The following is a 16,882-nucleotide window of genomic DNA, read 5'->3' as shown; positions in this document are numbered from 1 at the left end:
TAAATTGGTTAGGTCTCTCTTCCTTTTCATCTATGTTTTTTACTTCTTCTCCCTGACAATGAGTGAAATTTTCACCCGAAATATTGAATGTGTCGATTTCTTATTAGACAATCTCCAAAATATACTTCTACACTTTCTAACCAAAGTGCTACTTACTCATCATAAAGATGCTCATTTTGAATGTTTTGAACCAAACCTTTATCCAGGCCTCATACAATCGAGAAAATAAAAAATAAAAAACCATTTTATGTGCCAATTGATGAGTCCTATCAAGAGGTACATTTTAAATATCAATATGTCATCCTCCATCCTTAAAACTGTCCTTCTCTTACATTAATTCATATTTTTTGTTATATTATGCTTAGTAGGAGCAAAATGTGTTTTTCATAGTATGTGGCCTAGTGTGGTTTAATTGTAGGAAAATGAAGCATTTTTTAGGCTATTACTATGTAGGGGCTTAATGGAGACAACTAGTAGAGAATATAGGGGGTTTTTCCACCTCCTTAACATCCTAAACTCGGCTTGGGATCACCATATCCTCTCTCACTAGTTTGAGCTCATTGGTAGCAGAGTGACTCCTAGTCCAAGTGAAGATCAAGAGGGACAAGATCCACCATTTTCGAGATCAAGGAGGGAACCATTCCTACTTTCAAGAGAGCTTCTTCAGATACCCTTTTTTATAAATAAACTAGAAGGAGATCTCATTAGGATTCAAAGCTTTTGTTCAGCTAGATGTAGCTATTGAGCGTCAATCTTGACATTTTTGTTTTCAATTTTTATGTGATGTATTAGACCTGCACATTTTGATAATGAGAAGTTGGATTTTAAGCTACATCTGAGTTAGTTTTAGAGGGCTAAGACCCTTGAGTTTGGGCCCAAACTAGAGGATTTTTTACCTCTTCTTGTACTTATGTTTCTTCTTGATTCCAAGTAGTTCATAGTATCCTGCATTTCAATAGAGATTAACTTATAAAATCCCGTGGTTGCAGCCTCTACAACACCTCTCTTGTGGGAGAATGAATGGAAGGATTCATACCCACAACCCCAAAGGACTGTGTTTATAATTTCTTGGAAATAGATTAGAGTTAGTTGTCCTATTTTACATTTTTTTTACTATAGCGCAGAAGTCAATTTAGTGACTAGATCAATGGTATTGCATGAATTAGATGCTATTTAAATTCAACTCATATTTTCCATCATAATTTATTTCATTTTTTTAATGATAAATGCATGCATGCATGTGATTGATTGCAAGGCTGGCTGATCTGCAAGGAAGGGCACATTCACCACTTAAAGCCCAAGCTCCTTCATATTTTCATTCCACTTCCAAACTCTAACCAAAAATCTTGTTTTATAATCCATTCTGCCTAGGACACCAAGATCACTCATCCTAGTGCAAGGCAGGACTCTGAGAGGTCCTGAGTCTAGCTAGGGGCTCAAACCAACCTCCCTCCATTTGCTTCAACTCCCATCCACCTCTCCATACCCTCAAGACAATTTTTCCACCTTCAAAAACAACTTGGATGCCCTCCTGTAGCATTACAAGGATTCTTTTAGCATTTTATGCTTCCTGTAGCAGACGCCTATAGAAAATCTATAGCAGAACTTTCTTTCATCAGTTTTGATCCCCACTACAACTTTGACTTAGCATAGATACATAATGATCCCCAAATGTGATTTTATGGTCAAGGAAAGCTCCTAGGCCATACCAACCCTTCCTTTTCTTCACTGCGAAAACATAGTAGAGTTATTTTCTTTATCATGCAAGTAGGTTACTAATTTATGAACAAGTGTGAACTAGGTATATGGTACATGAAGTTTTGAATGGTAGTTTGATGAATTATGCAAGATAAATTAGCTTCCTTTTTTCAAGTAGATGAGATAATTTGATGAATTTTGCAATATAACATAGTTTTCTTTCTACAAGTAGATTAACCTTTGTCCTTTCATGGCTTGGTTAATTATCATTTGCAAGCTGAGACAATGGAATTTATATTTTCATAGCTAGAGGAAATTTCCAATTGTACCTTTATCAACAAGATTTCATTCTAATTCAGTAGGAGGAAGGGTCTCTAAGAACTTTTTGATCTAATGTCATAATTGAGGGTGGCATGAGTGGAATCCTATTTGTTGTGCATATAGAACTGTCACCTCGAACTTTGTACGAACCCCAACTTGATAATTTGAGTTGAGTAGCCCTAGGGAGTTTCAATATTCTTGGTGCAATACCAAGGCTCACCACCTATCTCTTAGACATGAACCACCATATGCACAACTTAATGGTGGTTAAAATAAGTTGTCACTGTTATTTCCTACAAAATGGTGATGGCATTAATATGTTTGATTTTTGATATCAATGTCTCTATTTTGGGGAAGAACACTAAATGTTCTTAAAAACATGTAGAATTACTTATACTAATAATATAACAAGTTTGATTTTCGAAATCTATATTGGTATTTTTTTCCCAAAAGAAACCGTTAAAATGTTTTTATAAATATGTAAAATTATTCAATAGCTATACACCAATGAATTGTTCATACAAAAATTGCATTGTTGTCAATTTTAAATATGAAGATTTCATTCTTCACTCAATGAATTTTATTCATAAAATATTTTATGTTCATTGAATTTATATGTATAAGTTACAACTAGTCCCACGGGCAACTTAATTGGTCATCAAAGTTATGTGAAATTTTTGAAACTGAGAGATTTAAGGTTCAAATCCCCAAGTCGTGACCCGGTTTATGGAGAAGAGGACAATTCGTAGACCCCCAAAGGTTTACTAGTAGCTACATGTCAGGTGAGTTGGTGGATTCGTCTGGGATACAAATATATATATATATATATATATATATATATATAGATATATATATATATATATATATATATATATATATATATATATATATATATATATATATATATATATATAAAAGTTACAAGTAATGTCAAAATGTTCTTGTGAAAAATTGTTAATATTATGATTCAATATCTATGGACAATATTGATAATAACAATGAGTTAATGACATAAATTGAATTTATGTTATTTACATTTCAACTTCTCACGAGGCTAATTCAAGAAGCTTTTTTTCCTAGAAAATCCAACAAATTTTACAAATAACATTATATCGATTTTCAAGTCCTAATTAGCATAATACAATTCGTATATATATGTGAAGAAGAATCACAAAGCCATATAACCATATGCACAACAAATTAACACATAAAAATTAAACTAGCAGAAAAGGCAAAGAGCCATCATGTGGTCTCTCATGCTCATGTAATTCTCATTATCCAAATAATTTAATAATACATTTAAATACATGAGTAAGTGGTCTTAAGATAGTGTGTCTATCTTAGACTCACTTGGTTGAGACAATTTCTCAACTTACACACTAATTTAGGAGAGCTAGTTGGAGAGAATCTCTCATCCAAACTAGACTCCTTAGTTTGAGGAATTCTCGTGATTTTATTTATTTAATTTAATAATTGGATTTATTATTGATTTTTAAGAGAGTGAGGCTAACATTCTCCCCCTCAATGATAAATCCAAAACGAACAAGGAACCATCTTCCAAGTTCTCAAGTTGATCCTTAAAAAGCATTTTCCTGGAAAACCGCCAAAGGTGGATGTTGAAGAAACTACAATATGAAGAGACCATGAGTTAGTTGCATGACTGATTCATCTCTGAATGTCGCTTGAAAACTCCATCATGTGCCAAGCCACAAAGGGATCCAACTGTCCTTTACTTGAAAACAACATTTGGGGTCCACTGACACAATTTGATGAACGCCCACTGGCGTATTTGTTGATGATGATCACCCACTCACTGATGGAGATGCCCACTGGCTGCTTCACTGATGTTGTCAAGAATTTCAGTCTGACAACCACTTGTCAATTTCGTTGACATTTTCCCCCCTTTTTCAGCTGAAAGGAGAGGAAATATTCTCTAAAATATATCTGAACTCCCCCCCTGTAGGTGTAAGAGTATGTCACTGGTGTACTCCCCCATTCAACTGCATGAGAGTACCACCTTCATTTGACTATTGGCTACAATATGTGTGAGTGAATTTGATTGTAAAACTTGTACGATATTCTGGCTGTGGATGACGATTCCCAGGGATCAATCCATGAATAATTTATCTTCAATCTCATTGACTGTCGTTGGTTGCAACATTTCTCTGATGTATGATTTGACTTGCCACAATGGCTACAAGGATGGAGATCAAAACACTGATCTTCCAGATGATTGGTTCTTTGACAATGAGAACATTTTGGTTTGTCTGCAACTTTCTCATTAGCATGAGAGACCACATGATGGCTCTCTGCCTTTTCTGCTAGTTTATTTTTTTGTGTTAATTTGTTGTGCATATGGTTATATGGCTTCATGATTCTCGTTCATATTTCACCGCTTGTTTTGAATTTTCACTTGCAGAGCATAAACTTTCTCAAGAATTCAAAAATTGCCCCCGTCAAGTTTCCCTGGAGCTGTAATTAAAGATTTTGAGGCGTGCTTTGGCCGCTTTTTATAATTTGAACCCGTATTTTCACCCTTAGACAGTGGAAATGCCTGTAAAGACGACGGGCAGCTAGTCTCTTCGAGCTTCCTGGGGGTTGAGTTCGAAAATGTTAGGGTTTCCTTTAAATTCGAAGATGTTAAGATTTCCTTGGGTCGATGTGAGGCAAAATCAGAGGAAACTGCAGGACCGAAACTAAGCTTTGTTTTAGCCTTGGTCGTTATGATTCTGCCAGAGGGAGTTGTCAGAACGAAAGACCCACCATTTCTCTGCACATAGGAACTGCTTTCTAGGGTCTCTTTGGCCATTGAATTTGTAGCACAGGTACCATTTCTGGCGAATTCTATTTTCCATTCGAAAAAATTCCATTCTGGTTTCAAAAATATTGAAAGACCTCGTGCCTTCATATTGAATTTTGATTGATATTGCAGGAAGCATAGTCATTTTTTCTATTGAGAAAATCATACAATTTGGCAAAAAGCTTTATTTAGATTCAGATCCTTTTTTATCCGAAATTTACGAATTGAAAGTAGAGTTTTTATGGAGCTTTTGGAGAGATAAGGTTATGAAAGTTTTTTTTTTAATCATGATAAAGTTATTGGAGTCATAAGGTGCATATTCTGTAAATTTGGAGCGATAAGTGAATTTGCTTGGGTGAAAGTCATCTAAAGTAATATTTTACTTTGAGGTAGCTTAAATTCATTTCAAAGTCAAAGTCAAAATTGTAATTGAGAAGTCACAATGACAAGTGAGAAAAGTGAGGGTTTATGTGAAAGAGAGGTAAAACAAATATTAAAGTTAACTTTGACGCTAGAGTTTGGAATTATCATTGTTTTAGAGTCAGTTTTTGAAGACAATTTGTGCCAAGGAGTTCTCAGTCTGCGCTTGAGACGCCTCCCTAAAGACATTGTCATGATGATGTATCTTGAAGGTTAATAGAAACATATCTTTTTGTGGTGATCATGTCCTAGATCCACCCGAAATTGAATAAGGGGATCATAGGTGCACTCTGTGTCATGCATGTGCTTGCATGATTTGAGTTGAATTTGTAAAACACTCTCTTTATTATGCTTAAACAAAATAACTACATGCACATAAGAAAGTTTACCTATACAAGTCATCGATCAAGCTCCTGCAATCAAAGATCCCATAATCAATTAAGTTCATAAACAAAGTGTCACATCATCGACTTGATAAAAGTAATATTCTGCAACAACATTTCACAACAGGTAATTCATGCCTTCAAGTTAAGGATGCTACAAATCAAGCACTTCAATCCTAACGACATCAGCAACACTTTTGTTTCAATTGGACATAAACCTGTTTTAAACTGAATTGTAAGGGTGCATTCTTGATTGAAACCAACACCCACACTTTGAATTGATAGGGAATCAATTAAACCAGGTGAATACATTAAGTCAAGTAAGTCTTCAACTGAGTAATCAAAATTGAACTTGTCATTTGTCTCTTGGGTGAGTTTTCGACAGTGTTCAACACCCTTCCTTTTTTAATCAGCACATTCAATGAGTACATTCAAGAAAGCACAAAGTGTTAGTAATCAATCAAGCAGGCTCAAGTGAGCAATTTATTCAAGCACGACTTCTACGACAAGCGAGCCTGACTTCAAAGTAAATAAGGAAACATGGCCACACACATTCAGTTGTCCCAAATTATTAACAATTTAATGTTATCATTAGCCGATGACATGGTGCACATCAGCAAAACCACTCTTGCTGACATTCAAGTGCATATTCAACATGCACATGAAACGATTGAGTTCCTTCAACTGGAGTCACAACTGCAGAGAAATGAGTTGCAAGAGAAACGTGTTGCTTCCAAGTCTTTGACCAATCTAGAGACAGCGGATCATTCGACTTCATTCATCCAACCAGCTTCAAGTGTTGAAGTTGTTCCAGTTCAAATTTCTTCCAAACCAATCATCAAGCCATGAAGAATAATCACAAAGCCATATAAACATATGCACAACAAATTAACACACAAAAATTAAACTGGCAGAAAAGGTAGAGAGCCATCATGTGGTCTCTCATGCTCATGTAATTGTCATTATTAAAATAATTTAATAATACATTTAAATACATTATTAAGTGGTCTTACGATAGCACGTCTATCTTAGACTCACTTGGTTGAGACAATTTCTCAACTTACACACTAATTTAGGAGAGCTAGTTGGAGAGAATCTCTCATCCAAACTAGACTCCTTAGTTTGAGGAATTCTAATGATTTTATTTATTTAATTTAATAGTTGGATTTATTATTGATTTTTAAGAGAGTGAGGCTATATATATATATATATATATATATATATATATATATATATATATATATATATATATATATATATATATATATATATATATATATATATATATATATATATATATATATATATATATATATATATATATATATAAAGTGGTAATCTCTACAAAGAATAAAAACTTGAATCAACTAGTTGAACTAAAAAAAGAAAGAAAATTGTGAGGATAGGAAAAATCTAAGTGTTATACAAATAAAGAGAAGTAGTTGTAAATTTAAACTATACAACTGATATTAAGAAAAAGAGTAAGAAATTTCAAAATAAGAAAATCTTTGTTTTATTTTAATCAATATCTAATTTATTTTGTATTTATAATAATTAGAAAATTAAGCAAAATGACTAAACATGACATAGGAAAATTAGGCAATGATAAACTCTATTATTGAAAAGATAATTCCATTCAATGTCACTTCAAGCATAACATTATCCTTCATGCCCATATGAAGTCAAGAATAATGAGTATTTAAAAACTATTCATAATGTTTCCAAGACCACACAAGGACAAACAAATGAATAAAAAAGAAAATGAAAGTGAATAAATAACTTGCACCCACAATAGATCAATGATAAATCCGAGCGCACCACTTTCCATCTACACAAGAATTATATATTATAATATGAACTGATAACTAATACTAAGGTTTTCTTATTTTTTTGTAAATTTCTTCAATAGATTTCTATTAATATCAAAAGATTTTACAGTGAAAGTTGTTCAACATACATCCAAAATCGTGTCCTGGGAGATCATATCTACCAACAGGGATAACCATCAACACAACTTGACAAACAATAGAAAGAAATGACAAGATGAGAGTACCCTACTCTAATACCTGAGAATTGGAAACTAAAACATAAACAATTTCAATCCCCCAATTTCACTAGGGCTTTGGTACTGAGACATGCAAAGCACCAAAAATGAACTACAGTAATACATATATCTGCCCAATAGAAAAACTGACAAAACATCATAATATTTCTTACAAAAACAATTTGTAACCCACATTAGACATTAAAATAGAGTGCATGGTGGACTTATTAGTCCATAATGATAACTGGTGAAATGGAAGAAGAATTAGCCTGAGCAGAGTTCTGAGCTGGAGCATTGATGACTATAGGTACCTCTTGTTTCTAATTGGATTTAGTTTCTCAAATTAGAGACCACATAATTCTCTAACTAATCAATTTTACCACAATATCATCCAAGTTATACTTGATATCCCTCAGTACTCTCTTGAGCTCCTCCTCACCTGCAAACAACTTGTAGTTGTCTACTTGCTTATCTCGAATTACCATGCTTAGTAGAATTTCCAGTTTTTGATTTAAGCTAATAAAATGAATGAAGTGAAGGCTTCTCTTATGAAACTTTCTCAGATCTAGAACCCACTTGAGGCTACTTCCTCCAATCTCCAAATCAGAAAAGTAAACAACATCACCGAAATCCTTGACCTCCAATTAGATAATTTCCTTTCAGACCTCTAGAGCAGTTGCATTGAAAAAAATGGCCACAGATTCCCATCCAAATATCCGTTGATGTCACATAGAGGATGACCCAGGTGTTCCACCCCTACAACTAGGAATTATTTGTCGAAGAGAAATATAGATAGATAACCTACAAATAGAGCAAAACGAGACTCTAGAAGATTGACTAACATACATGGACAAATCAATGGGAGGGTAGGATCCCAGAACAGTACGGTTCATGAACCATAAAGTGAAACAAGAGATAAAATTATGTGGGCTAAAGACGCAAATTAGAATTCCACGATACTACCAGACTGGAACCTAAACTAATTTCCCATAACCCCAATATTTATGAGCATCGAGAACTGAAAGAGCTAGAAAGACTTGAAAGACTAAGATTCTAACAAAGGCATATTCCATGTCAAAACAAAATGGAGAAGGTACCTGGGTAACACACTCCAAAAATCAGAACTAGGCAAATGAACTAAATCCCATCAAGGTTAGATTTTTGAGGTGTCTTCGAGGGTAATACTACCACTAATTCAAATGACAAATTAAAACTTACATTGTGTAGAAAGATCACAAATAGCATTGACACCTATGGAGAAAAAACCAATGAGCGAGGGAAGAGCTGACTAACTTATAATAAAATACAATACAACCAAGTAATTACTAGACCTCTAAGAGGCTAAGACACAACCATACAATGACATCTTGAGGAGAATACAAAAAAAGCAAACCTTTACATTGCCTTGTATAAAATTCTCTTATCCACCATGAAGAAATAAATGATTGTTGATATGCACCAACAACAACAACCAAAACACAGTATTTTTGCCACCCTGGGTCCAAGCCCATGCAAATATAACAAGTCGAGGACGTGAGAGGTTAGGCATGTTGATTGAGGTGAGCAGTAGGAGCGCATCATGGCGAGCTAAGTGTACATTGTAAGCCAATACTTCCCCTTCCCAAAACACTTGAGCATGATAAGCTCATAAATGGAGTTGCCTCGGTTGTTAGGGATTTCTTGGTCAGCAAAATTAGATAAATTTTTGAGGTCTAAAATGGGCCTCCTAAGGAATATTATAAAATAATAAGGGAAATAATAAAATAAGATTAGATTACGTCATCAAATTTTAGAGGGAAAAAAGAAAAAACTGCTTTTTTTACTTGTGTTTTCAACTTATCTACCTATGTTTTTACTCAAATTTCAAGCGAGAGCACTCGTGGGATGCAAAATTTAATTCCTAATCCAAGGAGTACCCACGTTGCATAATTTCAATGGATCTTGCTACATGAAAAATGAGAAATACATGAAACAATGTCATTGAAATCACGCTTTTTCATGTATTTCTCATTTTTCATGTAGAAGGATCCATCGAAAGTATGCAACATGGGAACTCCTTGGATGAGGAATTAGTTTCTGCATCCAAAAATTGCTCCTACTCAAAATTTGAGTAAAATCATACATAGATAAGTTGAAAATATGAGTTGAAAAAATAGTTTTTTTATTTTTTATCTTTTTAATTTTTTACTCCAAAAATGGTGAATCATCCCCCTTGGTTGAAATCATCATCTTGAATCCTATTGGTTCTAATAAAGTTTATTTTGGTTATACATTTTTTTAGGCTCGTTTTAGACCTCAAAATTTCTCTAATTTCAATCTTCCATGAGAGGGCAACCCATCTAAGAATAGATAGAATGAATTTCATTGTGAAGAACACTTTTGTACACAAAACCACATCCTCCCACCTTCTCACATTTAAGTCGATTAGACTTAGGTAGGCGTGGCATGGCTAGGAAACCATGCTATTGCCATGCAAGGGGCATGTGACGTTAGGTGTAGAGAAAGGCTATAATGCCAAGGTTCGTCACCCTATAAACCATACATGATGTTTTCATGTCAATTATAACTTCGATCAATAAAACTGATGTCGGAAAACCACCTTCCCCTTTTACCACCTATTAAAACCCGATGTTCTTGTTATACCTCCTGCCAGGAATCGCTCGTTGTAAAAGCACGTCCATCAGGGAAACTAATACTAAGGTAACTATATGAACAATTTGACCTTAAGTAAAACCAAGCTTAAATTTCAACCCTATTTCCTTTTCTCGCACTTTAAAGAATTTATCCTTGTTATCTATATAAAAAAGTTAAACTCTGTAGAAGAAAATTTGTATCGAAAATGAATATCCAATTTTCCCTTATCTTTTCCTTCCTTTTATAATAATAACTTAAATTGGAACCTTTTCCCTTAGTTTCTTCTTCCTTTTTACAACATCAACTTAGGTAATTAGTAGTTACAAACCACTTTTCTTTCTTTTCAAAATCCTGTTCTTGAAATATTTTTTAATAAAGTGCATAAGGTCAAAGGAAAGGTGTGTGAGCATTTTAAATGAATCAAAAGTCATTGTTGAAGGACATAAGGTGCTTGTGTGCAATAAATTAAAATATGACAAAGATGTGGTTTAGGGGCCCACACATCCAATCAATATAAAATAAAGACATGTGGAGTCGAATGCCATGGTTTTTGAAAACACCTTATGACTTCCAAAGAAACTACCTTGTGTTTTACTAGCTAACAATTAATAACAAATTATCATTCTCAAACATCCTTATTCCTCCCATCAACAAGCATGTGAGTAATGAATACAATAAGTCCTTATCCAATTGTGCAAACCATAACATTGGATAAGTAAATGTTGCCAAAGCATATTAAACCATGTGTTACAATATTGCACAAAATGACTGTTAATAATAAACATCTAGGACAAGATGCAATAAGAAAAAAATAAAGAGAAGAAGAGGTTGCTTGAGATAATGAGGTCTCATGGAATAAGTTTTTTGGATGAAAATCCTCAAAGGTAATGACCATCCTTACTCTATGTCTAAGCATATGTGTAAAAAAATAAATATTATAAGGTGTTCGTAAATCAACAATAATAAGCACATAAGCTAGTATATCATATGCATGTGAAACTATAGGTTATACAACAAAGCCAAAGGGACCTTGATGAGGCATGGTGAGAATGTGTGTGTCCATTAGTTGTTTCCCCTTGTGAAGATAAGCTTATTCTTTAGATTTCACTTTGGGATCAACATATGCATGTGGAGGGGAAAAAGAGTTAGCACTTGAAGAAGCAGTATCAAATGTTTTTGGGGAAACTTACTTAGGAACAAGGGTTTTCCATCCCACATTACTAGCACAAGGTGAATTGAGGTGAGGATCTGTTATAGCACTATTTACCACTCTTGGCAGATCTGATGCTCTGGTTATGGCCTAGGGAAACCCTTCCTTCCAAACTTGGTCCAAAATCTAAAAACTATGTTTTATTTCCTATATGCTACTTTTCCCTATCATAAAAGCATGTACACGTGGGTTAGCATATACCCCAACCTACATACATGTTTTAAAACACCTAAAAATAAAAATTTCCTTAATTTCTGGCGGAGTTCACGGGTTTTACCTGTTACTCACCTCCTATATCTCGTGGCCCAACTATTTCCCAACTGAAAAAACTAATTTAGAGAAGAAAGGAGATATTGATATTATAGTTGATTGATCCCTAATCGAGTCTGATGAAATCCTATGCCACTTGCACTCCCCAAAGATTTAGGAAACCTTTGTTTCCTCTTTTGAGATATCCTTCATCCTTCTTGAGATATCCTTGTGTATGATGATGGAGGAAAATCGCTGAGGTCGGGAAAGGACGAATCTGGAGGACGGTTCTGCTTGGAGTTGGAGGAAGACTTAGGTTGTAGTTTTCCCCTTTCTTGTAGCTTACATCAATAAAGAAATATTAATCGTGTTTATGCATTGATCTATATTGTGATTTGTTTATAAATATTATATTAATGTGTAATTGTTCATTCGTTTATATGATCCAACATATATATCATGAATATGATTACGTTTCTACTGTTGTATATGATTTTCTTGAATAATTTACAGGTTTTAAAGGCATCAGGAGAAGTAGAGGGTTTGCACCCTGTGGGATCTACCCAAAAGTAGGACCCCTAGGTAAGGACGCTTCTTCCCAGTTTAGTAGAATAAGCATTTAGATTGTTTCTCTGAGCATTTATTGTTGATGTTTGCCTTTTGCTCTCTTGGGGTTTTCAACCCAAGACCCTAGGGTGTTCTCCTCTGAAACAGAATTGGTGACTCCACTGGGGATAACATTCTTGTTATTCCTAGTTTGGTTGTTTGTTCTCAATCAGGGTTTGTTTTCTTGATTTCTTGCTTTTACAATGTTATTTAACTTATTAGCTTCCCAGGCATCAAGTCTGATCTTCTGGATCAAGTCTTGATTTTTGCTTTTTCTTAATTGAGCCTTGTATATGCTTTTTTCTTGGGTTACAGTCACATATACACACAAGTTTCCTCAAACAGACTTGCGTATACGCGAGTTTCTTGTGTTAGAAACGTGTGTGCACGCCTCTGTGTCTTTACATAGTCACGTATACAATTTTTTGAATTTTTTTTTCAAATCTTTTTGCCCAGTTAGGTCTGTTGCCTAGTGATTTCTATTGTTTTATGGTCATCCATTGTCTGAAGAACTTTGTTCTATTGCAAGTTTTCTTTTTCAAATCTCCTTCTCAGTGAAAAACATAGTTGGCCTAGGATTGATAAAGTGTTTTGTTTGTGCCTTGGGTTCAAGCCTTTTGTCTAAAGTTCTTAGATGTTCTGGTTTTCCAGAACAAGAAATTGATTTCGATTTCATTTGTAACCCAGATTTCAAGTTGCCTTGCTTTGCTTTTGATTTTGATTGGCCTTGTTGGTTTTCGTGCTTTTTGAGTGTCTTTTTGGAAATTTTGAAAGTTTTTCTTTCTTGGCATTTTGTCGGTTTGTTGAAGTCTTTTACTGTTGTTCTAATTAGTTTGTGCGAGTTTTTAGTCCTTCTTGTTTCAAGTTTCATTTATTATCGAGTTTTATAACTTGCAAGGTATAAGTACTCCTTGTGCATCTTTCTGATATTTCGAATTTAGTAGTGCTTTTTGTGACCTCAAAATTTTCTATAGTTTCCTTAAAAGAAAAACACACAAACATTTCTTTTGCTTTTCTCTTTTCCAAGCTCTTGGCTTTTGGTTTCTTTTGTTTTTCTTTTTGAGAAATTGTGATCTTGTTCAATTTGTTTTGCTTGATTTTGAGGGAAATTTGTTTTTAAAATTTTTTCCCTCTTCATTATCAAGTTGGCTTATTGACTCCATAAATAAGCACATTTTCTTATAGTATGAGTGTTTTTAGGATCTTGCATCATCATTTAAATTTGCATTAGGTTAGTTTACATCATAAGCATTCTTAGTCTTTTTAGATTTTGGGTGTGTGTGGAGTGTTTCAGAAAAGAAAAGAAAAATATTTTTCTTATATAAGTTTTTTTTCATAGAACCCAAGTAGAAATCCCTCTTCATCGAAAGAAAATAACTGCATGCATATATTTAAGTTTATACTGGTTTCTTTTGCATCCTAGACATCATTAGTTTCACTCTCATAATACCCTTCACTTCAAGAAAAAACCTCTAAAATCAAGCAATTTATTAAAATGAACTAGAACTTTTTTTTTTCATTAATGAACACCAACAAGATTAGGTTCATTAGGGCCTTGCAATAAGTGAGTAGAGAGTTAACTCTCCAAGGCCACTCAAATTGTCAAACATAGAAGTTGAATAATGAGCGAAATCTAATATCGTTAGAAAAGCTCCATGACTAGGAGATAAGCACGAGTGAGAGTGAAGACAAGGAAGAGAGATACCCCCTCTCCTACTTGTTGGATCCCACCTCACAACTGGTCCTCCCGGATTTTGATACGAGTTGGTGCCCATAGTTGCATTTCCTAGGAATCTCATAGGTGGTTGCGGAGGGGAATTCCATGGCACCTGAGGTAGACATTGCATCACATTCTTCAGTACTTTTAGAGGGTACCCTTTGCGAAGCTTGGGTGCTTGCAACGACAAAGGCTATTGCCTGGAGGTTAGTGTAACTACTTCTGATACCTTCGCTAGTAGGCCTGTGCCATCATTAGCCCATACTATTTTTGGAAGCTCCTTGATTTTTGCTTTCTTGTATTTTGGTGTCCGGTCCTCATCACCTGAAAAGGAAATACTCGAAAGTAGTTTGATTGACTGCATCTTTAGGGATTTTTATAGAGTTCTCTTTTCTCCTACTTGACCTAGCTTCACAACCTTTTTGAGCCTTTTGTTAGATTTCTTAAAAATAATTCAAAGTGGCTGATCAACCGGTTCGTCAGTCTAGGAGACTTCGTGGGCTTTCACCTACAAGTCCTGAGCCTTCTCCTCGAAGGCATAGGAGAAATTCTACCAGTGATTTTCAATCAGTGGCAGTAGATGCATCGGAGATTGATCCTCTGGTTGGAGTTATTGATTCACAAGATAGACCTGGTACAAGTAGAGAGTTAGAGAGGAACACTCTAGTTCTTTCTATAGTCCTCTTCCAGTTGGAAGACGTTATTGAGGTTGAAGAGCTTCAAGAGCCTCTTTTGGATCCTAATTCTCCTCTTCCTCCCAATCATCCAGATGTTTTATTATACATCAGGACTCCGACCAACGGGCCTTCAAGCCTAGGTTTCTTTCAATCTTTTCCTTCGATGACCACTGCTAGAAGCATGGCATCCACCATGAGTGCTACTAGTATGCAAACTCATGTATCCGTACAAGGAGGAGGAACAATTTCCATACCTTTCGTTACTCCTAGCACTACTATATTTGGCTCTACTTCCATTCCATCTTCGAGTGGAAGTACTCAAGCTTTTGCCTCTGGAATTGGCTTTTTCCCTTTTGGAATGTCGATCAACGCAATTCCTTCAATTCCGTTAAGTATTCCATCACTTGCATCAACACCCATGACTTCCATGGCAATTGGATCAGCTTCTTTTCAAGGTTTCCCTTTTGGGAGTGGTCATATACCACATTCCAACCCATCTTTGGGATCAATACCTTTTCCTGCTATGGGTCAAAGTTATACTCCTTTTCAAGGTTGGACTAACCCTGCGGTTAGTGGGCTTGGAGCCGGGAGTCAATATTATTTCGGCCAATAGGTAAATATGTCGTATTCTTCTATCAGTTCATTCCATAACTTTTCTCCCTATGTTAATGCATGGAACCCTTACCAAGGGCTCTCTGCACCTTTTAACACCTCTCTAGAGGGAAATTTTACAGGCTACAGAAATTTTTCGGCAGGAGTTGGTCAAACTCTAATTTTTTCTGGACCACAAGGAGCTCCTTATGGTTCAGGTGGGTCTAAAAATTACTTTAGGCAACCTGGTGCCTTCACAAATCCAAGGCATTCTTTTCAGAACGTTTGGAATTCCACCCACACCGAGTGGAATCCTCAGGGTCCTCCGCAACTGCCTTTCCTGCCAATGTTAAACTTGCCAGATCTTTCTAAATTAACTAATGATCTGATTAGATATAACCTGATTTGGTCTCCGGTCCCAACCAAACTTCCCTCAGATATACCTAAATTTGAAGGGAAAACTAGTGAATATCTGGGTGACCATGTAACCACTTTCCACTTATGGTGTTTGTCAAACTCCCTGATAGATGATTCAATCAGGTTGAGATTATTCCAATGTACCCTAACTGGAAATGTGGCTAAGCGGTACATTGAAATTCCAGGGGTCATGTTCACTTCTTTCAGTGATTTGGCTACCATCTTTTTGAACCATTTTCAGTTGTATGTCCGCTATGATGCTGGAACTGAGCTTTTGGCTAATTTTCACCAGGATCAGGCAACCCACATTTCGGATCACATCTAGGAATGGAGGAGAAGGAAGAGGCTCATTAAAGCTGATATTCTACAAGAATTCCTTCTCGAATTGTTTCTTAAATATTTACAACCCAAGATCTCTAATGATGTGTCACTCTTCGGTGTGTTCACCAAAGAACGGGCTATTTTTAGGGCCCAATAGTTAGAACTTATATATTCTCAATCTGGGGTTCTTCAAAAAATTCTGTTGGATGCTCCTAGGTCTAAGGTTGATATAGCCAAGCTGAAGCCAAGTCCCCATGCCGATGGGTTAGTCGGATCGATCGATGCTAACACAACTAACCTGCTAAATCAATTGCAACAGTTGTCTTTACAAAATGATTCTGTTATGCAAGTATCACCGTCATCACCTATTCCTTCTCGAACCTACGTCTATAAATTCCGTCCAAACTTCTAACCCCAAAGGAAACCAATAATTCCATGGGAAGAAGAAAGGATGAGATAGGAAAAAGAACCAGGTTGAGAACGACAATGCAAACAAACCCAGCAACGATGACGGAGGGGATAGAAAGGAGTTTAAGAAAAAAGTAAAATTTCCATGCAAGTTATGCAATGGAGATCATTTGACTCATATTTTCCCTAATATCTAAGATTGTCAGTGCTTATTAGTTCAACAGGGGTATTTTAGCTCCCAAGTTGTCCTCACTAACCATTTTCCCCAAGGGTAGCAATTACTTGTTGGTGAAAACTCTAGTACTGGTACCCCCGTAGAGGGCAACTAGGAAGGGGATAATACATCAAATGTCTACATGATTAGTTCACATATCGATGTTACCACA

Source organism: Pinus tabuliformis, chromosome 8 (assembly GCF_031772625.1).
Source record: "Pinus tabuliformis cultivar Carrire ecotype Pingquan chromosome 8, CPIR1, whole genome shotgun sequence".
NCBI classification, from domain to species: Eukaryota; Viridiplantae; Streptophyta; class Pinopsida; order Pinales; family Pinaceae; genus Pinus; species Pinus tabuliformis.
Note: the sequence above shows the minus strand (reverse complement) of the source record.